Genomic DNA, 23,782 nt, shown 5'->3' with positions numbered 1-23,782 from the left:
AAAGGGGAGAGTGATTATGGGATTGCTGCTGGAGGGTTTAGGGAGAGCTGCTGCTGCTGTGTGGTCACTCGGTACACAGAGAATCACAGTGAAGCATAGGCTATACGAACACACACACACACACACACACACACACACACACACACATACATTTAGTCCACACAGAGGTATGCTTCACGCTAACAAATATACAAACATTTAGTCCACACAGAGGTACAATTCATACTAAGGGATATAGAAACACAAACATACACCATTGAAAAGCTGCTAGGGGAGGAAACCTCTAGAGTGTAGTAGATGTATAGGTCAAGTCTGCCAACCCTGCATATAATGGGGTGGCACTAGTGACCCCAACAAATCAGAACATTACAGTAAGGTACAAGCTTATGTATACATTCCTCACCCCTACCACCCTCACAACAACAGGCCCCCAAACCAGATCTTTCACATCTCTGAGGGGGGATCAATATGGTTGCCCTCCCCCCATTCTTCCATCCCCTCCTCTGTACCTCACTTTCATTTCAACCTCTCTACAAGTAACATTATCTACACTAACCTCTACCAGTAACATGATCTACACTAACCTCTACCTGTAACATGATCTACACTAACCTCTACCTGTAACATGATCTACACTAACCTCTCTACCAGTAACATGATCTACACTAACCTCTCTACCTGTAACATGATCTACACTAACCTCTCTACACTAACCTCTACCTGTAACATGATCTACATTAACCTCTCTACCAGTAACATGATCTACACTAACCTCTCTACCTGTAACATGATCTACACTAACCTCTCTACCTGTAACATGATCTACACTAACCTCTTTACCTGTAACATGATCTACACTAACCTCTCTACCTGTAACATGATCTACACTAACCTCTCTACCTGTAACATGATCTACACTAACCTCTCTACCTGTAACATGATCTACACTAACCTCTTTACCTGTAACATGAGCTACACTAACCTCTACCTGTAACATTATCAGCTTTCGTGTCTACCTTCCTTCTCTAGCTTACATTCTCCAATCTAGCTCTTTTCAACAAATATTGGTTGCCGATAGCCTGCATACCTCAGCTTGAAGGTTGAAATGTTGCATCCTTAAACAGTGCACATAATCTTCTCTTTCCTTTTGCTTAACCTGCTTAAGCACTGGACCGTTGTTATTGTATACTGTACTGACATGGCCAGTAGAGGGCACAATGTGTCTGGACTGAAACCACGGTGACGGGAGGGATTCAAGGTTGTTTGACACCTTCCTATGGCCTCCTCCAACACTCACCAGTGTGCGGTAACTTAGGACCACTGGCCTAGTAGCAGTAGGATGGGACTGCAGAATCTCAAGTACACATTTGTTTAAAAAGGTAGACTCAGGAACATGACATCATCATACAAAGCAAGGGGACTTCTTTCTCACAGACATCAACAACATTTAAATCTGCCAAGACTGCTACTATTGGCACTACCCAATGTACAGTACATACAGCGCATTTACCACAGGTGGACTCCAATCAAGTTGTAGTAACATCTCAAAGATAATCAATGGAAACAGGATGCACCTGAGCTCAATTTAGAGTCTCATAGCAAAGGTCTGAATACTTATGTAAATAAGGTATTTCTCAAAACCTGTTTTTGCTTTGTCATTATGGGTTATTGTGTGTTGATTGATGAGGAAATACATTTATTTAACATTTATTTTAGAATAAGGCTGTAACGTAACAACATGTAGAGAAAGGGGTCTGAATACCTTCGGAATGCACTGTACATGGTAGATAAAAGCCTTTCTGCACTCCCTTACCAGGTGCACTCTACATTCAAGCGATCTGTACAGTCCTGTGACAATATATATAATCTAGCGTGCAAGAAATGGCACGACGTCTTGACGTCATTGCAACCAGTTTTTCCAGTGGGAACAATGATGTGTACACCGATCAAGGGCCTGATGTTGTCTCTGCAGAAGCCCCTAGTTATCTCTGGAAAAACAACGCCATCAAAACAAAATTCCAGCAGGTCCAGGGGTCTAATCGGACCTCCAGTGGCCTAGATATACAGACCACTCCTGTGTGTGTGTGCGTATCAATGGTGTGTGTGCGTGCATGTGCGTGTGTGTAAGTGAGAGAAAGAGGGAGCAGTTGTTTTGACCACTTATGCTCTCTGTATGAGGTCAACCTGGCATTGTGCAACATATCTCGTAAGATTGTCCTACTGTCTGATGATACAGATTAATTAGGGTGCTTGTTAAAATCTCACTACTGTAATCTGACATACTTTTAAATTATTAGTGTGCTTGATGAAAACAGGAACAATACTGTTATTGGTGCGCTTGCTTCAGCGGGAGCACTAGTGTAATCAGACATACTGCCTTGTAAGTGTGCTTGAAAGCACACTACTGGTATCTGACATACTTCCAAGTCTATTATTCCGGAATCTCTTGCTCTTACATTGCTTATACTAGACAATTCAATAACTTGATGTCCCACAATTGCCATGTTCATTCATAGTAATGTATTTGACCATATGTTTTTTCCAATTCAAGACATTGCAAAGATTAACTGTAGAATAGGATTTTTTGTACAGATTTTGTACTGAGGAGCTTGGGTTATCATTTATTTACACACAGAAAGTACACCACTCCAATAACTATATTATCCAATATGGAAGAACTTCTCTAATACTTTTTTATTTACCAAACTGAGTATACAAAATATTAAGAACACCTGCTCTTTTCATGATATAGACTGACCAGGTGAATCCAGGTGAAAGCTATGATCCCTTATTGTTGTCACTCGTTAAATCCACAGGAGACAGGTTAAAGAAGGATTTCTAAGCGACGAGACAATTGAGACATGGATTGTGTATGTGTGCCATTCAGAGGGTGAATGGGCAAGACAACAGATTTAATTGCATTTGAAAAGGGTATGGTAGTAGGTGCCAGGTGCACTGGTTTGTGTCATGAACTGCAGCACTGCTGGAATTTTCACACTTAACAGTTTCCTGTGTTTATCAAGAATGGTCCACCACCCAAAGGACATCCAGCCAACTTGACAACTGTGGGAAGCATTGGAGTCAACATGGGCCAGCATCCATGTGAAACGCTTTCGACACCTTGTAGAGTCCATGTCCCGACGAATTGAGACTGTTCTGAGTGTAAAAAGGGAGGGGATGCAACTCAATATTAGGAAGGTGTTCTTAATGTTTGGTATACTCAGAGTATATGAGACGTGTTTGATTGGAACCTCTGGATTTGACCTCTTCGATAAAAACTTCTACTGGGGGATCACGTGACCCTTGAACAAGATGGCCGCATGAACTAAGAGCTCCGCACAAGTAGTTTCCAATTCCTAATCTTACCTCCACTCCAAGTTCACACTCATTTAGCTTTAGTAAGAAAAAGTCATGGCGGCTACAAAAGGCGACACTACAGGTGACATTTTTACCCGGACTCGAGTATTAGCGACGGAAAAAGCCTCCAAGAAGAAGCTAGCTTCAGAAAAAACTAGCGCCATTAGCCAGGAGCAAGAGAACCCGCTCCCCCACGAGGCACAACGAATGCCAACCTCGCACTCTGTCGAAGACATCCTTTCTGAGTTGAGATCCCAACGTACAGAACTAAACACTAAATTAGATGCCATTAATTCTCAGCTCAGTGCGATAGGGGGCAAGGTGACAATCCTGGAAAACGCTTTGCCTGACATCAACAACAAGCTAACCATAAACGCGGGGCGCCTGGACGAGGCAGAGGGGCGAATCCTATCCATGGAAAACTTATTGACAGATGCCATGGAAACAATAGCATATGCTAAAAAGAAAATCGAGCATCTGGAAGAGAAAACAGAGGACCTGGAAAACAGGGGGCGAAGGAATAATTGTGTTCTATTCAATCTGGGCGAAAAAGAAGAGGGAAACATGCCACTGATCCGCTACCTGCAAGACAAACTTCCCGAGTGGCTCCACCTGCCCACCGACAGGCCCATAGAACTCGAGAGAGCTCACCGAGCACTGAGGCCCCCACCAGCAGCCAGACAACCACCGCGCACAATCACCATACGTTTCCTGAGATTCACCGACAAGGAACGAGTCCTACAGGCGGCGAAAAACAACACCATCACAGTGGGAAACGCCAAACTCGCTTTACACCAGGACCTGTCAGCTGGAATACGCCGAAAGCGCCGAGAATTTGACGAAGTGAAGAAATACTCCATTGACCGAGGCATCTTCAGGGGATTCAAATACCCAAACGAGCTCAGGATTCTTCACCAAGGAGCCTTGCGACACTTCAAAACTCCCGAAGAGGCAAAACGTTTTTTTGAAAGACAATCCTGGCCAATGAGAAACAGACCAATGACTAAATGTGATTAATGCCATTACTAAAGGAGGTAAGACGACATATAGCCGATATCCAGAGATCCACCCCCTAAATGTCATTATAGCCGTCCAATTTATATTTATTGTCCTTTAACTGAGAGGGATGGGCTGTATAGCCTAACCTAGGCCTACTAATGTTTCAGCCTACTTTTATTTCCCTGTTTTTTTGTTGTTGCTATTATTACCTGGGGTTCCCTATGTCCCTTGGGGGAGGCATATGTAGGCTGGGCTATTGATTTTATTTTTCTCCCCTCTTTTACTGGGGTCTGGACGAGGGCAACTGTGTTATTTACTCAATGCGGGGTGGAGAGGATGAGGCATTTCTTTGGTGGGGAGAGGGAGACGTTGTGCGTTGCTAACTGTTCCCGGTTTTTGTTTTATTCGGAACACAGAATTGAGACTGAGCGGGGGGGTAATAGATCCAACGGGATGTGTCGAGTTGTTTGGGAACTCGGCTGGGGTGTTCAGAGATTATTATTTTATGTACACCATTTATTTTCCTTTTATGTGAACGCAGCTGTAATTACTATCCACTTTTACCCAGCGATGACTTGCACTAAAGTTCGATTACTGCTCGATGACGATGACTAGTACCTAAAATCTATTGACATGGACATGGAACTGCCATACTAAGATACTATGTGCTCTAAAAAAGGAAAAAGCAGACATTGCGCTATTACAAGAGACACCTCTGTGATGCTGAACATGCCAAACTCCGCAGAGCTTGGGTGGGACAGGTGTATTTCTCATCTTTCAAATCAAACAGTAGAGGCACAGCCATACTTATCCATAAAAATGTTCCATTCATAATTGACAAAAACATATCTGATCCGGAGGGGAGATTTATTTTGATAACTGGGTCACTGTATGGTCAACCAATTACTATATTAAACATATACGCCCCTAACACAGATACTCCTGCCTTCATGTCAAAAATTATAACCCTGTTCAATGAGCATTGTGTCTCCTTTGGCGTGGTGGCCGGAGATTTTAATTGTACCCTTAACCCAACCCTAGACAAATCATCTCAAGTCCCCACCACAAATCCTAGATCTGCAAAGATGTTGAACTCTCTTACTAAAGAGATGGGACTGATAGATATCTGGAGAGAGAATAATAGCTCATCTATGGACTATACATACTACTCTAATGTCCATAACACCTACTCCCGTATAGATTAAATTTTTATCCCAAAGAGTTTCATAAATTCAGCCACATGTACAATCGGACCCATAGCACTTTCAGATCACGCCTTTGTCCTCCTTCGCTTTGACCTCTGCAAAAACATCCCAAGGTCAAAGAGCTGGAAATTCAACACCTCCATGCTATCAAATGACAAGTTCCATACATTGGTAACTACATGGATAGACAACTACACACAAGACAATAAAGACTATCCTGTTTCTCCGGCCACAATGTGGGACGCTGCTAAAGCCACACTAAGAGGTCATCTAATTGCATATGCTTCCTCTAAGAAAAAAGCAATGGAAGCACACAGGCTAGATCTTGAGAGGGAGCTGGAATGCTGTGAAAAAATACATAACCAATCCCTAGACAGCACCTCCTGGAGTCATCTTAAAGCAGCCAAAGCCAAACTGAATTTGGACTACACTCGGGAGATAAAAAAAAAAAGTTTTCTTTACTAAACAGAAATACCATGAGTATAGCAATAGGCCCAGTAGATTGCTTGCTTACCAATTAAAAAAGGAGCAGTCAGAGCGTACAATCATGGCTATCCGAACAGCAGAGGACGAGGTCACATATGACCCAAAAAAGATCAATTTAACTTTTCATGATTTTTACTGCAAACTATATACCTCTAAGAGAAAACACACAGAGGCAGAACTACACTCTTTCCTAGAGGGAATCTCGCTACCTAAACTATCAGAGACCGACCAGGAAGATCTCATCTCCCCCTTCACTCCTGAGGAGATCCTGGAGGCAATTACCTCCATGCCACCTAATAAGTCCCCAGGCCCAGATGGATTCCCCAGAGAGTTCTACAAAGCTTTTTGGCCCCAGCTCAGCCCTATCTTCATGCCAATGCTGGAGGATTTTTGCAAAAACGGAGTTCTCCCAGACTCAATGCACACAGCTCGCATTACAGTGTTGCTAAAAAAGGACAAGGACCCCCTATCCTGCTCGTCCTTCCGGCCCATAAGCTTGTTGGATTTCGACTATAAAATAATTACCAAATTGCTCGCCAAAAGACTAAACACTCTTCTTCCCAAAATAATAAAAGCGGACCAAACTGCATTTATTAGAGACAGATACTCTTCTGATAACATTCGCCGTCTTTTTGATATTATTGATCAAGTAAACGCACAAAAGACCCCTGTCCTGCTGGCTTCACTGGATGCTGAGAAGGCGTTTGACAGGATGGAGTGGAGCTTTCTGTTTTCAGTCTTAGAAAAGTTCAATATGGGCCCAAATTGTATTAAATGGATCAAATCACTATACTCTCATCCAAATGCCATGGTGACTACTAATGGACTGAACTCTGACAGATTCCCTCTGGAACGGGGCACAAGACAAGGGTGCTCGCTGTCCCCGCTGCTCTACTTGTTGGGGGCGGAGCCTCTGGCAGAGCTGATAAGGAGCAATCCAAGTATTATGGGTGTTTCTGCAGGTGGCCTGCAGCACAAGATTTTGCTTTACGCGGATGATGTCTTGCTCTACATATCCAACCCTGAGAAATCCCTCCCTCTCATTTTAGACACAATTGCTCAGTATGGCAAGTTTTCAGGTTATAAGATCAATTTTAACAAATCCACTGTCTGCCCTCTCAATATTACACTCACCAGCTCTATGAAGACACTTTGTCCTTTCCAATGGAAAACACACGGGTTTCAATACCTCGGGATCTTCATAACACCAGATCTGAATAGCCTTTTTAAGGAAAATTATCTTCCACTCCTGGATCGAATCAAGAACGATCTCCAAACCTGGATCTCCCTCCCAATTAGCTTAGTAGGAAGAATTAATGTAATCCGTATGAACGTCCTCCCTAGACTAAACTACTTATTTCAGATGCTCCCATGCTATCTCCCAGTTTCCTTCTTCAAAACAACTAACCAAAGCATCACCAAATTTATATGGGGCAATAAAAAACCTAGGATCAAGTTTTCCACTTTATCAAAACCTGAATATAAAGGTGGTCTTGCCCTTCCCTCCCTTCAACTGTACTACTGGTCTGCCCAAATCCGCAACATGCTAACATGGATCACACACAGACAAGAGTCAACGTGGATTCAGATAGAAGCCCAATCCTGTGGTTCATTGCCCTTAAGCTCAATTATATTCATTAATAACTTTAGTGAAGTGGGCAACATAGCCAAAACCTTTGCGATTTACAGCACCCTACTAGCGTGGAGGGACTGTAAGAAATACCTGGGCATTTCCTCCCAAATATGTTCTCACTCGCCTATAGTAGGCAACCCAGACTTGCCAAAAGCCCTGAGGGATGCCAACTTTAATCTTTGGCATACTCTAGGAATCAGGACCTTTTCAGACCTATTTCATCAGAAAACCACTACACTGAAATCCTTTCAAGAGCTCTGCAGTGAATTTGATGTGCCAAGATCCCATTTTTTAAAAATATCTTCAAATTAGACATGTAATCTCCTAATTTACCTCCAAGAGGAGGTTTAGAACTCAGTTGAATGAAGTTGAAACCCTTCTTGTCACAGCACAATCCATTAAAGGCAAAATATCTTACATCTATAGACTCCTTTCTGAGAAAGGAAGCTCCTCCTTTACTCCTTTGAAAATAATCTGGGAAAAGGACCTTGGTCTGACTATCAGTGATGAGTTATGGGCGGAGGTTTGCGACAGGGTATACTGCTCCTCTACCAGTGTAAAAATGAAAGAATCTAATTACAATTTTTTTTACAAATTTTATTATACTCCTTTGAGACTCCATAGAATGAAAACAGATATGTCTCCTAACTGTAAAAGATGTACCTCTGAAAGTGGAACCTATATGCATGTATTTTGGAGCTGTAGGGAGATTGCCAGATTCTGGCAATCTGTACATACTGCTGCACAGAAAATACTAGATGTACAGTTTGATATGACCCCGTGTATCTATCTTCTTAATGCCCAGCAGGACTTTGTTCTTGATCCTGACAGAGAAAATTTGCTTATGACTATTACATACTTTGCTAAGAAATGTATTCTTCTATTGTGGGCCTCAAATACCCCTCCTACATTTAAAATGTGGATTGACCAGATTGTTGACTTTCTTCCTCTTGAAAAGCTCACTTATGACCTCCACAAGAGACAGCCCAAGTTTGATAGACTCTGGTCTCCACTATTCAACTATATTTCAAACTGGACAGAGTGAACGGGGTGACTAGGGAAATGCGCAGATACATGTTGTGTAAGGTACTGTAAAACCTAAAAACGAATTGTTGGCCCGTCGTCTCAGCGAATGCTTGAAATAGCCGATAAGAACCTTGATAGTGCTGCTGCAAGTGTTAAATGTTTTTTTTTTTGTGTGTGTTTTTATTTTAATTTCGTTTTTGAGTACGTGTGCGTATGTGTGTGTGTGTATGTATATGTGCGTATGTATGTACGTACGTACGTATGTATGTATGTATATATATATGTACCAAGGAAAATATATAGATTAAGAAAAATAAATGCTTCTATTTGACTTTATCATTCATTTTAATTGTATTTTTATTTTTTCAAAAGTATTATTATTTTTTTATTTTTTATTTTTTTAAAGCCTGTCACATCTGTGAATGTGGAATGTGTTTTGTTGGTTGATTGAAAAACAAGAAAACTTAATAAAACTTGAAATTGAAAAAAAAAAAACTTATACTGAACTTGTATGTGTTGCATGGTTGTTGTATATGTGAGCCTTGTTATAGAAGTATATGGTCATGCAAATGGTTTTTGCGCATGCTCTTACTTTTGCAAATCAGGTTTTGGTCAATTAACAAACTTGTTTTTGTAATAAGGGAAAATACACAGATGTGCTGGTGAGAGCTTAGGATGTATTGGTTAGATCAAGGAGGTAGAGCAGACAGAGTGAGTGCTGCCCTAACCAATGCAAATTCTCATTGTCCCAGCAGAAGCACACCATCTTATGAATCAGAGCTTAATTTCACCTTTTGTCACCTGATGAAGATCCTTCTGCATGAAAACGTTGGTCAATAAAGGTGGTAATTGGGAGCATATGCAGAGTACAGGCCATTCGGTTCTTTCCTATTCCCAAATAACACATGACTTGCCTAGTCAAATAAAAGGTTAGATAAAACAATAGTGACCCTTGCTTTCCCAATATTGCAGTCAATATACAGTACCACTCAAAAGTTTGGACACACCTCCTCAGTCAAGGGTTTTTCTTTATTTTTTACAATTTTCTACATTGTAGAATAATAGTGAAGACATCAAAACTATGAAATAACACATATGGAATCATGTAGTAACCAAAAAAGTGTAAAACAAATCTAAATATATTATATATTTTAGATTCTTCAAAGTAGGCACCCTTTGCCTTGATGACAGCTTTGCACACTCTTGGCATTCTCTCAACCAGCTTCATGAGGTAGTCACCTGGAATGCATTTCAAATATCAGGTGTGCCTTGTTAAAAATACATTTGTGTTATTTCTTTCCTTCTTAATGCGTTTGAGCCAATCAGTTGTGTTGTGACAAGGCAGTGGTGGTGAGTAGGTGTGTCCAAACTTTGACCAGTACTGTATGTAAACATTGTATTTCTGTTGTACTCACTCCTTCTGCTCTACCTAGTTGGTCAAACTGCTCAAATATTTTATATGTTACACACTGTGATAAATAATGTACATGTCTGTAAATAGATTGGTTGTTTTTGTGTTAAAAAAATGTATGAGCCAGAAGTACCTACGGATACAGGTGTGGTAGACACTTCCAATGGTTGCCATGGGAGTCCTATCAGAGATGATTTTGGACCGGTAGGAGTACGATTCCTGCTTTTTGTCTGACCCGTCGGTTGTTTCAGGCCGGGTGAAAGGACAAACTGGGAGTGGTTACATCTGTGAAAGTTTGGAGAAGTGGAATTGTTTGTATTTTTCGTACATCCTCCACCCAGAGGGGGCGGGCGCTGTGCTTCATGCGTCACGGGGCTCAACCTGTGTCTTGCTTTACTCTCCGGAGCAGGGAGCAGCTCAAAGGAGTGATCAGTGGGGTAGCGTTGAGTGTAATGGTGAATCAAATAAAAAAATTATATTCCTAGGACCTCCTGGGTGGCGCAGTGGTCTAAGGCACTTCGTACATCGAAGTGCCTTAGACCACTGCGCCACCCAGGAGGTCCTAGGAATATTATTTTTTAATTTTGGATGGGCATTGTGTCAAGAAGCAGTGCGGCTTGTGCGGCAGTTGGGTTGTGTATCAGAGGACGCATGGCTCTCGACCTTCGCCTCTCCCGAGTCTGCACGGGAGTTGCAGCAATGAGACAAGTTTATCCCCAAATAAAATTGCGGATAAAAATAAAAATAATAATAATAATATTCCTGGTATTTATGATGCACGCCATTTGGTAAGATGTAGACCGGTGGGAGATTTTGAGATTGAAAATACTCTGTGTCTTGTTGAGCTTTGACACAGAGATTCTAGCTGACAAGGTCAACTTAGGTTATATTCGCTATTCTGTGAGGGCCTATGTTCTGGGGTAGAATGTTTCCAATGCTGAGGCAGTGAAGAGAGTAGCCCAAGGGTGAGTGATTTTACTGGGAGCCCCCAGTGAGTAGGCCTGAAGAGAGAGAGAGATCCAGAGAGGATGAGGTTTAGTAAGGTTGGATTTGATGCGTTTATAGCCATTGTGATCAACTGCACTGCACTGATGGAGTGGAAATCACAGAAGATAGATGTGGTTGTTGCAGCAGCAGATAAATATTTGGGTGTGAGAGATTTTAGTGCAGAAGATCTTCGGGGAGTAGACGGCCTGGTGTAGGATTGTTTAGGTGTTTTGATGGTTGTGCAATTTAAGATGATCCCCTTTATTTTGTGCCCAAAATTGACAACCTGAACACCGAAAGGCGCAACACAGAGTCTAGTTTGCCAGAAATTCACACGAAGAAGAAGAGATTCTAGAGCGGTGACTGAGCCTGAGTTTTCGACCACCATCAACAAAACACAAAATTGTGGGATTTCCTGTGGAAAAATAGTTTTGCATCCCTCCAATAAAGTTTCAGGCACTTGCAAAATATATGCCATGGTGCATCGAAGCTGTTCTGGCTCATGGTGGTCCAATTAAGACACTTTCTATTGGTGTTTATTATTTTGGCACTTACCTGTACGTGTTTGATTGTAACCTCTGGATTTGACCTCTTCAATAAAAGCTTCTACTGAATTTCATGTGTTGTATGTGTGAGCTTTAATGTAGAAATATACCAGACTGGAAAGTTAGGCAAATAGTTTTGCTCATGTTCTTACTTTTGCAAATCAGTTTCTGGACAATTAACAAACTTGTTTTTGTAGTGAGGGGACATACACAGGTGTGCTGGTAAGACCATTAGACTTTTTGGACACTACCACTACAGCCTTACGGAAGAAAAGACTGCTCCGACAATCCAGGTTAGAAATGTCTGAATTTCATCATTTTTTAAGTTTAAATGGTTGGATTGTTGTAAGAGACTAGACGTTTAAATAACATTAATGTTTAGCATGCTGTTATATATTTAAAATGTACCTAGATTTTACTTACGTAAAAGCTCAAACTGTTTATTGTGAATCATAATATTTGATTAAAACCCTTAACATATAGTAGATTAACAGATAATATCTGACTTTGAGGAGTTTACCTGAGTTTTTACTCAGGTAAAAAGTCTTCCTGGCATGATTTAAAATACCATAATACTACCATATGGCAGAATTAAATCGCAACACATACAGAATTGAGATACATATATAATTGCAATATGAATCAATTTGTTATGTCTATGTATTGTGATACAAATTGTATTATAAAGTCTCTGCCAATAGTCAGCCCTAATAACTACCTTATTAACAATACAAGTCTGGTAATTAAAAGGGTTATTCAATTAGCGACAGTACCAGTCAAAAGTTTGGACACACCTACTCATTCAAGGTTTTTCTTTATTTTTACAATTTTCTACATTGTAAAATAATAGTGAAGACATCAAAACTATGAACTAACACATAACCAAAAAAGCGTTAAACTAATCTAAATATATTTTATATTTGAGATTCTTCAAAGTAGCCACCCTTTGCCTTGATGACAGCTTTGCACACTCTTGGCATTCTCTCAACCAGCTTCATGAGGTAGTCACCTGGAATGCATTTCAATTAACAGGTGTGCCTTGTTAAAAGTTCATTTGTGGAAGTTCTTTCCTTCTTAATGTGTTTGAGCCAGTCAGTTGTTGTGACAAGGTAAGGGGTGGTATAGAGAAGAAAGCCCTATTTGGTAAAATACCAAGCCCATATTATGGTAAGAACAGCTCAAATAAGCAAAGAGAAACGACAGTCCATCATTACTTTAAAACATACAGGTCTGTCAATGCAGAAAATTGTATAGTCACAAAACCATCAAGCACTACAATGAAACTACTCTTATGAGGACCGCCACAGGAAAGGAAGACCCAGAGTTACCTCTGCTGCAGAGGATAAGTTCATTAGAGTTACCAGCCTCAGAAATTGCAGCCCAAATAAATGTTTCACAGAGTTCAAGTAACAGACAAATCTCAACATCAACTGTTCAGAGGAGAATGCATGAATCAGGCCTTCATGGTTGAATTGCTGCAAAGAAACCACTACTAAAGGACACCAATAAGAAGAATATACTTTCTTGGGCCAAGAAACACAAGCAATGGACATTAGACTGGTGGAAATCTGTCCTTTGGTCTGATGAGTTCAAATTTGAGATTTTTGGTTCCAACCGCCATGTCTTTGTGAGACGCAGAGTAGGTGAACGGATGATCGCCGCATGTGTGGTTCCTACCGTGAATCAAATCAAAGTTTATTTGTCACGTGCGCCGAATACAACAGGTGTAGACCTCACAGTGAAATGCACCAATGGTGCGAAAAGGTGTGTGTGTGTGTAGGAAGGTAAGTAAAGACATTTGAAAAAAAGAGTAGCAAGGCTATTACAGACACCTGTTAGTCAGGCTTATTGAGGTATCAAATCAAATTTTATTTGTCACATACACATGGTTAGCAGATGTTAATGCGAGTGTAGCGAAATGCTTGTAGTATGTACATGGTAGTAGTATGTACATGTAGGTATCGTTAAAGTGACTATGCATATATGATGAACAGAGAGTAGCAGAGGCGTAAAAAGAGGGGTTGGAGGGTGGTGAGACACAATGCAGATAGCCCGGTTAGCCAATGTGCGGGAGCACTGGTTGGTCGGATCAATTCAGGAGGAAGCATTGAGGAGGAGGTGTGAGGGTGTTGGGGTGCTTTGCTGGTGACACTGTCTGTTATTTATTTAGAAATCGAGGCACAGTTAACCAGCATGTCTACCACAGCATTCTGCAGCTATATGCCATCCCATATGGTTTGCGACTAGTGGGACTATCATTTGTTTTTCATAAGGACAATGACCCAACACACCTCCAGGAGTGCTGCATCAGATGACCTGGCCTCCACAATCACTCAACCTCGACCCAATTGAGATGGTTTGGGATGAGTTGTACCACAAGAGTGAAGGAAAAGCAGCCAACAAGTGCTCAGCATATGTGGGAACTCCTTCAAGACTTTTGGAAAAGCATTCAAGGTGAAGCTGGTTGAGAGAATGCCAAGAGCGTGCAAAGCTGTCATCAAGGCAAAGGGTGGCTACTTTGAAGAATCTAAAATATATTTAGATTTGTTTAACGCTTTTTTGGTTACTACATAATTCCATATATGTTATTTCATAGTTTTGATGTCTTCACTATTATTCTACAATGTAGAAATTAGTAAAAAAATTAAATAAGAAAAACTCTTGAATGAGTAGGTGTCCAAACTTTTGACTGGTACTGTAGCTAGCAACTAGCTTAAATATAAGGTACATTTGTAATGTGTGGCTGTCTATCAACTAAGAAACACATGTTAATGGATTGTTAAAATATCACTCCAAGGGGAAATGTTTGTCCTTAATATTCACAGATCTCATTTTTCAACAACTGGGAAGTTATGAACACCTGAAATACATTTATTTCATGACTATTTCTTTTTGTACCCAGCACCTGCAAGTCACTAGATGGGTGTACACTACTTATTGAAAAGAGATGAACACCTCCATAGAAAGCAACACTACTCTCCTCACCAAATACGGTCTCTATCCATCTATGTATATAATTTACACTGCTGCCTACAGCATCAACCTCTTCCTGGGTCTCCCCACCAATCTCTACGTCCTGTGGCGGATAGTGACCGGAGCAGGAGGGTTGGTGGCTTCAGATTTCTTCACTCTCAACCTCGCCGTGTCTGAAATCCTCTTCTGCCTGAACTGTCTGTTGAATATAATCTACATGTACTTCCAAATTAACGGTTCTGTACTGAAAGTTATAGGATTCTGCATGGGTTTCATCAGCACTGGTCGTCCCCTTTTCCAGTGTAGTGTCTGTGTGGAGCATTACTTGGCGGTGGGTCATCCTGTAACCTTCCTGAAGTATAAACCCCTGAGATACAGGGTGGGGTGCTCTGGGCTGGTCTGGCTGATGGTGCTTGGGTCCTGCTTTGTGCATGTGCTTAATGAATTCCAACTTGCAATCAATTACTTTATTTTGGGGTTGAACTTGGTTGTTTTTTCTGTGATGCTCTTCTGCTGCCTGGCTGTCCTCAGGGCGCTGAAACGCCCTGGACCGGGGGAAGGAGACAGGGAGAGAGAAGGGATAAACATGAAGATGAGGGCCTTTAGGATAATTGTAATTATCATGGTGGCAATGCTGATGAATTATTTTACTATTATAGTAGCAATTCCACTTCAGAATTTCTTAGAAGACAATAAGCTTGGTTTGTCATTCTCCATTTGTTTCTCCATCGTTGTGGTCTTTGGGTTTGTGCAGCCCCTTCTCTACTTGCACAGGGTTGGGAAACTGGCCTGTTTCAGGGGTCCCTGAAGAGATCTCCCTTAAAGGAGATGTTTGCTTTTTTACAACCAAATCTAAAAAATGTATCTGAAGGGTCTAGACATTTTTTTTGCGATTTCACTTGTTTTTCAGAAACTTACGTCAACCAGCGATGAATTTCCTCATCCTCGTTGCGCAGTACGGGGATTCAGAAAAAACATTTAACAAATGCTCCAAAAACACCAATAATTCCTTTAAGAATTGGAAACACTATCAGTATGGTGGTGCAGAGGTCTTTAGATGTTGTACACATGAAAGTGTGTCATTCCAAACTTTCTCTGCAAGTTATATTCCATTTTGTGTGACTCGAGTCGTTTCCCCTATCCAGGTGCTCCATTGTCCGTGTAGCCTGCTGCTACAGGTAACTGCCAAAATAAAGAAAATACCAACATAAAGTGTATTCATAGGGAGTTGGGCCACCACACACCACCAGAAGAGCATTGGCATAGATTCTACAAGTGTCAAGAATGTCCTGTGTGAAAGCACCTGCTTTCAATATACTTTGTATCTTGCCTATACTCAAGTGTTTCCTTTATTTTGGTAGTTACCTGTAGAATGGACAAAGATGTATGGGTCGAGTCGCAACAAAATTGCGGATAAAGTTATAAAATTACACCATTTCATGTGTACAACATCTAAAGACCTGTATCAATATACTGAGAGCTTGTCCATTTCTAAAATGACGTATTTGGGTGTTTTTGGAGCCTTTGTTAATGTTTTTCAGAGCCCCCGTACTGCACAAGGAGGATGAGGAAATTAATCACTATTTGGTGAAAGTTTATCAAAACCAAAAAATATAACAAAATCGGGAGAAAAAAAAAGAGTCCGGACCATTTACATCCATTTACATCAAAAATACAAATTTGTTTGTAACAAGGCAGGCAAAATTCTTCTTAATATGGGCTAGATTTCGCATTTCTACATGCAAATAGTTCTAAATGTTAACGCTATATCCCCAGTAGTATAGGAATACTATTCCATGATATAAACATAATTATTAAACGCTGTCCCTGCAGCAGGTATTTGGGATTATGATTCGGTAAAAAAGTAGTGCTATGTTATTTTAGGCATTTGCAAGTCGGGTTTTTTAAACGCAAAGAAATCCAATCTATTGCTAATTGTGCATGTAGCTCCTTTAATTACTAGGTACCAGTTGTTGTCTTGTGTGAGTTTTCTATACCATCACAGAAATGAATTACAAAAGACCTTTGGAACCTAACGTTAATATATAGGTTAACACTACATTTATTATCCTGAATGAAAATAATTTGTTGTAATTGTTTGACAGTAGCCAATTTCATTTGTATACTGCATTTACATATTGTGTGTTAATGGATTGTAATCATACTGTTAGTGGTGAATTTAAAAAAAAAGCATATTTATAGAATAATAATGAGTTATCATCAATCTAATAACGGAATTGTAAATGTTTTGTATTCAACCAATCTTTCAAATGTAATTTTCTAATGTTGAAACTCACTGTATGCTGGCCTTGAAAACCTTGATTGCTTGATACTCAAGAAATGATTCCACTGAACTTCGATAGTTTCTGTCCTAATAGATATATTACAATATGTACAATCATATTCTGTATATGCGGGTTGAAAGAAATAACAGTGAGAAAGAGGAACTGGCTGAATCTACAGAAAGTTTACAGAAGGTCAAAGCCATTTGTTGGTGCAATAAATCACTAAGGCATACTTTAAATCAGTGTGCTAATGCAAGTACTTCTCATTCTACATTGGGCAATAAATGGTTTCAAGAGGAAAAGCCAGCCTTAACGGTAAGTAAAATGACAAGTGTGTGTGTGTGTGTGTGTGCGTGTGTGCGCGTGCGTGCGAGCTTAGTGGTGTTACATAAGTGTTGCCATTAGCATCAAATCGCCCACACTGCTGCCGACACTGACGCCTTCCACTCTCACACATCCAAATGTAACATAACAAGAATGCTGTGAAATCATTCTCAACACATTTTGTGTGCTGTCAAATACCCTTTCTCAGTCTCTAATAGTCTATGTGCCTGGGGGACTAGGGTCAGTCTTTCCTATCTAGTGTAATTCTCCTGTCCTATCTGCTGTCCTGTATGATCTTAGGTATGCTCCCTCTAATTCTCCCATATCCTCTTCCTCTCTCCCTCTCTCCCCGAGGACCTGAGCACTAGGACCATGCCTCTGCACTACCTGGCCTGATGACTCCTGTCTGTCCCCATCTCCAGTCCACCTGGTCATGCTGCTGATCCAATTGCTGTGGTTCTGCCTGCGGCCATGGAACACTGACCTGTTCACCGAACGTGCCACCTTGTCCCTAATCTCCCTATCTCACAATTCAATTCAAAGGGCTTTATTGGCATAGGAAACCTACGTTTACATTGCCAAAGTAAGTGAAATAGATCATCAACTATAGCGAAATGACAATCAGAAATTAACAGTAAACATTACTCACAAAAGTTTAAAAGAAAGAGACATTCAAATGTCATATTATCACTATGTACAGTGTTGTAACAATGTGTTGAAGTACAAAAGGGACAATAAATACAATGTATTTACAATGTTGGATTGTTCTTCACTGGTTGCCCTTTTCTTGTGGTAGCAGGTCACAAATCTTGCTGCTGTGATGGCACACTATGGTATTTCACCTAATGGATATGGGAGTTTATCAAAATTTGATTTGGTTTTTGAATTATTTGTGGGTCTGTGTAATCTGAGGGAAATATGTGTCTTTCCATGGGAATTAACAGGAATATATGGGAAATAACGGGAATTAATATTAATGCCATTTAAATGTAATGTTTTTTTTTTTACATTGGATATATTTACCATATCATATGGAGACAGAAACATAAATATTTTACCTATCATAAGTAGACATAATTGCAAATGATTAAATCCTTCCAATAGGAAAAAAAATGTAGTTACAAATTGAACTTTATTTAAATGAGTTGACTCTTCACATGGGAGGATTTCACTGAACAACAAAAGATAGGGAATATTGAATGATCCCCAATGATCCATCACATCTCCCAAAAACGTGTTCAATATACATCTGTAAAATGATTGTCTAGAAACTAAAGCGTTGGTTGTCTTCCTCTCAGGCTTCCATGTCTTCTCCCTGGACTTCCTCAATGTCCACCTCTTGAACATCAGACTCTGAGGCCTCATCTTCACTGTCACTTTCCAACCTTGTTGAGGATGTCTCGTTGTCAGGCTCAAAACTCCTCAAATTGGCCCGGATGGCCACCAATTTTTCAACCCTTGTATTGGTCAGCCTGTTGTGTGCTTTGGTGTGTGTGTTCCCAAACAAGGACCAGGCGGCTGATGTTGGTGGAATTTGGAAGATGATGGAGGCAACAGGGGAAAGAGCCTCTGATCCACAAAGTCCCTTCCACCAGGTGGCTGATGAGATATGTTGGCACGACTGCCATATTGCATCTCCATCCCAAAGCCCTTGCTTGGAAGTGTACTTTGCCAGACTGCCAAGAACCTTGCCCTCATCCAGGCCAAGGTGGCAAGACACAGTAGTGATGACACCATAGGCCTTGTTGATCTCTGCACCAGACAGGATGCTCTTGCCAGCATACTTGGGGTCCAACATGTACGCTGTGGCGTGTATGGGCTTCAGGCAGAAGTTTTCATGCTTTTTGATGTATTTCAGAACTGCAGTTTCCTCTGCTTGGAGCAACAGTGAAATGGGTAGGGCAGTACACATTTCTTCTCTTACATTTGCAAGCAGAGTCTGAACATCAGACAGGATGGCATTGTCTCCCTCAATCTGTGCAATGGCTACTGCTATAGGTTTCAGGAGTTTCAGGCTGCTTACCACCCTCTCCCAAAATACATCATCCAGGAGGATCCTCTTGATGGGGCTGTCCATATCGGCAGACTGTGATATGGCCATTTCTTGGAGAGACTCCTCCCCTCCAGGAGACTGTCAAACATGATGACAACACTACCCCAACAGGTGTTGCTGGGCAGCTTCAATGTGGTGCTCTTATTCTTCTCACTTTGCTTGGTGAGGTAGATTTCTGCTATAACTTGATGACCCTTCACATACCTAACCATTTCCTTGGCTCTCTTGTAGAGTGTATCCATTGTTTTTAGTACCATGATGTCCTTGAGGAGCAGATTCAATGCATGAGCAGCACAGCCAATGGGTGTGATGTGAGGGTAGGACTCCTCCACTTTAGACCAAGCAGCCTTCATGTTCGCAGCATTGTCTGTCACCAGTGCAAATACCTTCTGTGGTCCAACGTCATTGATGACTGCCTTCAGCTCATCTGCAATGTAGAGACCGGTGTGTCTGTTGCCCCTTGTGTCTGTGCTCCTGTAGAATACTGGTTGAGGGCTGGAGATGATGTAGTTAATTATTCCTTGCCCTCAAACATTCGACCACCCGTCAGAGATGATTGCAATACAGTCTGCTTTCTCTATGATTTGCTTGACCTTCACTTGAACTCTGTTGAACTCTGCATCCAGCAAATTAGTAGATCAAGCATGTCTGGTTGGACGGGTGTATGCTGGGCGAAGAACATTCAGAAATCTCTTCCAAATGAGTAAAAAATAACTAAATACATTTCCACATACAGATAAATAGTTAAGCAGTTAGATTAAACAACTCCTTTGTAAGATAAATTATAAAAAATGAAAAATGAAACGGCGGAACTCGAGCGTAGTATCAGTGAAGAGCGGCAAGGCAATGTAGGCCTCCAGGCTAATTTAGCTAAATTATATCAGGACCTGGGTAGTTTTTCCAGGTTAAAGCAAACGGAGATAGGTGCTCCATGCTCAAGAAGATGGATGCTCCCAGCTCCTTCTTCTTTGGTTTGGAAAGACAGAGCGGTGAAGCCAAGGGCATGCATTGTCTGCAGCTGTCAGATGGACGGGTGACCTCTGTGATAGGGGAGATGCGGGAGCGGACTGTGGAGTTTTATACTGAGTTGTATAGGGCAGAACTGTGTGATTCTATGTGTGCTCAGGTTTTATTTGCAGAACTCCCTAAGATCTCCCTGGCACAGAGGATGAAGTGAACTGTCAACGGCCATAACCCAGACTCTCCTGCCCAAAAAGGGGACTTGTGTGAACTTAAGAACTGGAGGCCTGTGGCATTGCACTGTGAGGACTACAAGATATTTGCCAAGGTCCTTGCCAACAGACTGAAATCCCAACTGGACTCTATAGTACACAAGGACCAGACATAATGTGTACCGGGATGCTCAAGGACATGTTGGACATTGGGGCGGCAGGGTAGCCTAGTGGTTAGAGCGTTGGACTAGTAACCGGAAGGTTGTGAGTTCAAACCCCCGAGCTGACAAGGTACAAATCTGTCGTTCTGCCCCTGAACAGGCAGTTAACCCACTGTTCCCAGGCCGTCATTGAAAATAAGAATTTGTTCTTAACTGACTTGCCTGGTTAAATAAAGGTAAAAAAAAAAAAAAAAAAAAAACATGTCGAGAGTTTCAAATGTGAACTTTGGACTGGTTTCTCTAGACCAAGAGAAAGCTTTTGATAGAGTGGACCATGAGTATCTGTTTAATGTGATGTTTGGGTTTGGGGAAAGGTTTTTGGCTTGTGTGAAAATGTTGTATGCTGGGGCTCAGTAGGCCAGTCTGGGTGATGCGGGGCATTAGACAAGGATGCCCTCTATTGGGCCATTATATACACGATTCATTGAGCCTTTCCTGGGCCTCCTACGCAGGAGACTGCAGGGAGTGTGCTGGACAGGTATGGGTGTTTTGACAGGCATAGCAGTGTCAGCTTACGCAGATGATGGTTCGGTGGTGGTCAGGATATGCAGGCACTAGAAAATACTCTGAAGGTGTACAAGTGAGCTTCATTGGCTAAGGTGTATTGGGGCAAGAGCAAAGCTCTGTTATGTGGGGCATGGAAGGATAGCTTCCCGGGGGTTTGTAGTGGTACAGGTATTTGAATAAGGAAAGGGCCAAATGTGTGTTGTTGAATTTTCTGTTTGCTCAGGCATGTTTGGCTATTTGGCTAACAAGGAGGAACAGGGTTAAAGTGGGGGGATAACAGACCCTTTACTATTATTTAATAGGATGGTGTCTGTGCGCCTTAGGGTGGAATTTGAGTTCTATAAAATTATAAAAAGTTTGGAGATGTTTAAGGACATATGGTGTGTCGGGGAGGCCGTTTGTATAGCTAGGGAAGGTGGGTTGGATATACGGTTGTAGAAATGGTGAGGTTTTGGTTATTGTGATGTGTGATGTGGTTTTGTATCATGGGGTAGAGGGCAAGGTGAGTATGCAGCACAGAGGATTTTTGTTTTTTAAAGGGGGGTGGGGCTAGTGAGGTTTAATGAAATGAGGACGCATCATATAAAGTCATCTAAGTATCTCTCTCTCTAAAGAGAGGGGTTTCAGCTGCTCCGTTTGCTCCAATGCTCAGGCGCCTATGCACCTCACGAAATCTCAGGTACGGTAACACATATCGACAAGAGCAGTAGAAAACTGTAACAACACAACTTGGAGATATATCACAGATTATAGATTTCAACAGGAATCACTTTAGTCCATGTCAAATGAGATCTTAAGTTATATATGAGATCCTTTTTAGAACTGCAAATATAAGCTAAAAACTGTGACAGACAAAACAAATACAAATGTCATTGAACCATAGCTAACAAAACAAAAAATCTGACAGCTGTAGAGCTTCCTTGGAATGGAATAGAGTACATTTCGTGTGTCACAAGGCAGCAACTTTTCCTCTGGGTCAAGACTTTGGGAAAATGTGAGGTATTCTCCAGAGACACAAACACAAACTCTGCTGATTCACATTATGTCAGTATCCACACTAGGTGAGTTACTTTTGCATTGCCTAGTGCTCCGGGTGGGTGGAGATTTTAGGACCAATAGAATGGTCTAAACTGCACAAACTCCGCCCACCCAGGCCACCGGGGTATTGCAAAACGAACTCGCCCACTGATGCAGTATGACTCTGCCAAGGGAGGGGCGGCAATATATCGACCAATGAAATGACCAGACTATAAATACCACAGAGAGAAAAGTTGATATTGAACTAAGTTGGACTGTCACGTGGTTTAAGGTCATTCCAGTGTATCCCAATGTTTTGCCTTCCAGGCCTAATGGTACCAATAGCGGAGGTGCATAAAGATACAAACTTTACAAACTCAGTGGAGAGTGTTAAAACAATTAATTAATATCTGAATTCTCCCATCTTTATGCAGAGGGCCTGGATGTTGCTCTGGGGGCATTTGCAAAATGCCTGTAAAACTTAAAAATAATCTAGGGGAAAGACTGGCTCTATCTAGCAATCATAGTTGATACAGAAAACTCCAGTCTCCACAACCATTACACCCAAATGTCAAGAGTAATGTAGCTGATCTTAACATACAGGCAATGTATGCATGTTCCTTTTGTATCCCAATTATGTAATTTACATGTTTTTCAAGTCAGATATTGTGTTAAACTACAGACCCTGGTTCGATTCCAGGCTGTATCGCAGCTGGCCGTGATTGGGAGTCCCATAGGGCGGTGCACAATTGGCTCAGCGTTGTTCGGGTTAGGGTTTTGCTGGGGTAGGCCGTTGTTGTACATAAGAATTTGTTCTTAACTAACTTGCCTAGTTAAATAAAGGTTGAAATAAAACATTTAAATAGCCGTCATTACAGGCGTCAGTTGTAATTGGGTGGCGGTGGTTAGAGGTGAGCCAGTTCGAATCCTGGGTCTGATGAGGAAAATCCGGTGGGAAGTGAGCTGGCAACCAGAGGGTTGCTGGCATCTGCCATTGCTGCCATTGCCTGCCATTGTGCCCTTGAGCAAGGCACTTAATCCCAGCCAACAACAGCTCCCTGGGCAACCATTGTGGCAGCCCAACTCACCACTCCAACAAAAACTTGTTTTTGTATGCTTGTGTATGTGTGTCTTTCGGAGGGGTTGGGTTAGAATCGGAAGACAAATTTTGGTTGGACAATTGACCAATAAAGTGATCTTAATCTAATGGCAACATATATCAATTACATAACAGCCATGAGTTAGCTAGACACCTGGTGATTATCTACACACCTGGTACTTCAGGTTAAAAAAATAATTAAAGGCATGTCCACCTATTAAACACTAAACTCATGTAATTGGTCTTGTAGCTCTACTTATGTACTTATGTCCTCTGAAATGAGGCGAACGTAAAGGGATGCAACTGCAAGTCAATGTGTGGGAGGTGAGAGACGAAAGGCTGGCAAGCCGAGCAAAAAGTACATCCCCCCCCGGCAAGCAAGTTCACCACCAGTCCACCAGAAACAACATCTCCTCTGACAACAACAATATCCATCTCTAGACTATAGAATACAAATTCATTTAATGATAAAAGGCATAATT

The 23,782-nt window shown here is 41.4% G+C and overlaps 1 protein-coding gene across 2 annotated transcripts in view; it reads right to left on the bottom strand.

The window, feature by feature from the left end:
- The window catches only part of LOC110489719 (5'-AMP-activated protein kinase subunit gamma-2), a 97,942-nt gene that overhangs the window by 49,367 nt on the left and 24,793 nt on the right, over nucleotides 1–23,782 (bottom strand). The gene's annotated exons all lie outside the window — the stretch shown is intronic.

The sequence above is a fragment of the Oncorhynchus mykiss genome, chromosome 15 (assembly GCF_057628025.1).
Source record: "Oncorhynchus mykiss isolate SJ-2025 chromosome 15, ASM5762802v1, whole genome shotgun sequence".
NCBI classification, from domain to species: Eukaryota; Metazoa; Chordata; class Actinopteri; order Salmoniformes; family Salmonidae; genus Oncorhynchus; species Oncorhynchus mykiss.
The sequence above is the reverse complement of the archived record's forward strand: the minus strand, read 5'-3'. Positions and strand labels throughout refer to the sequence as shown.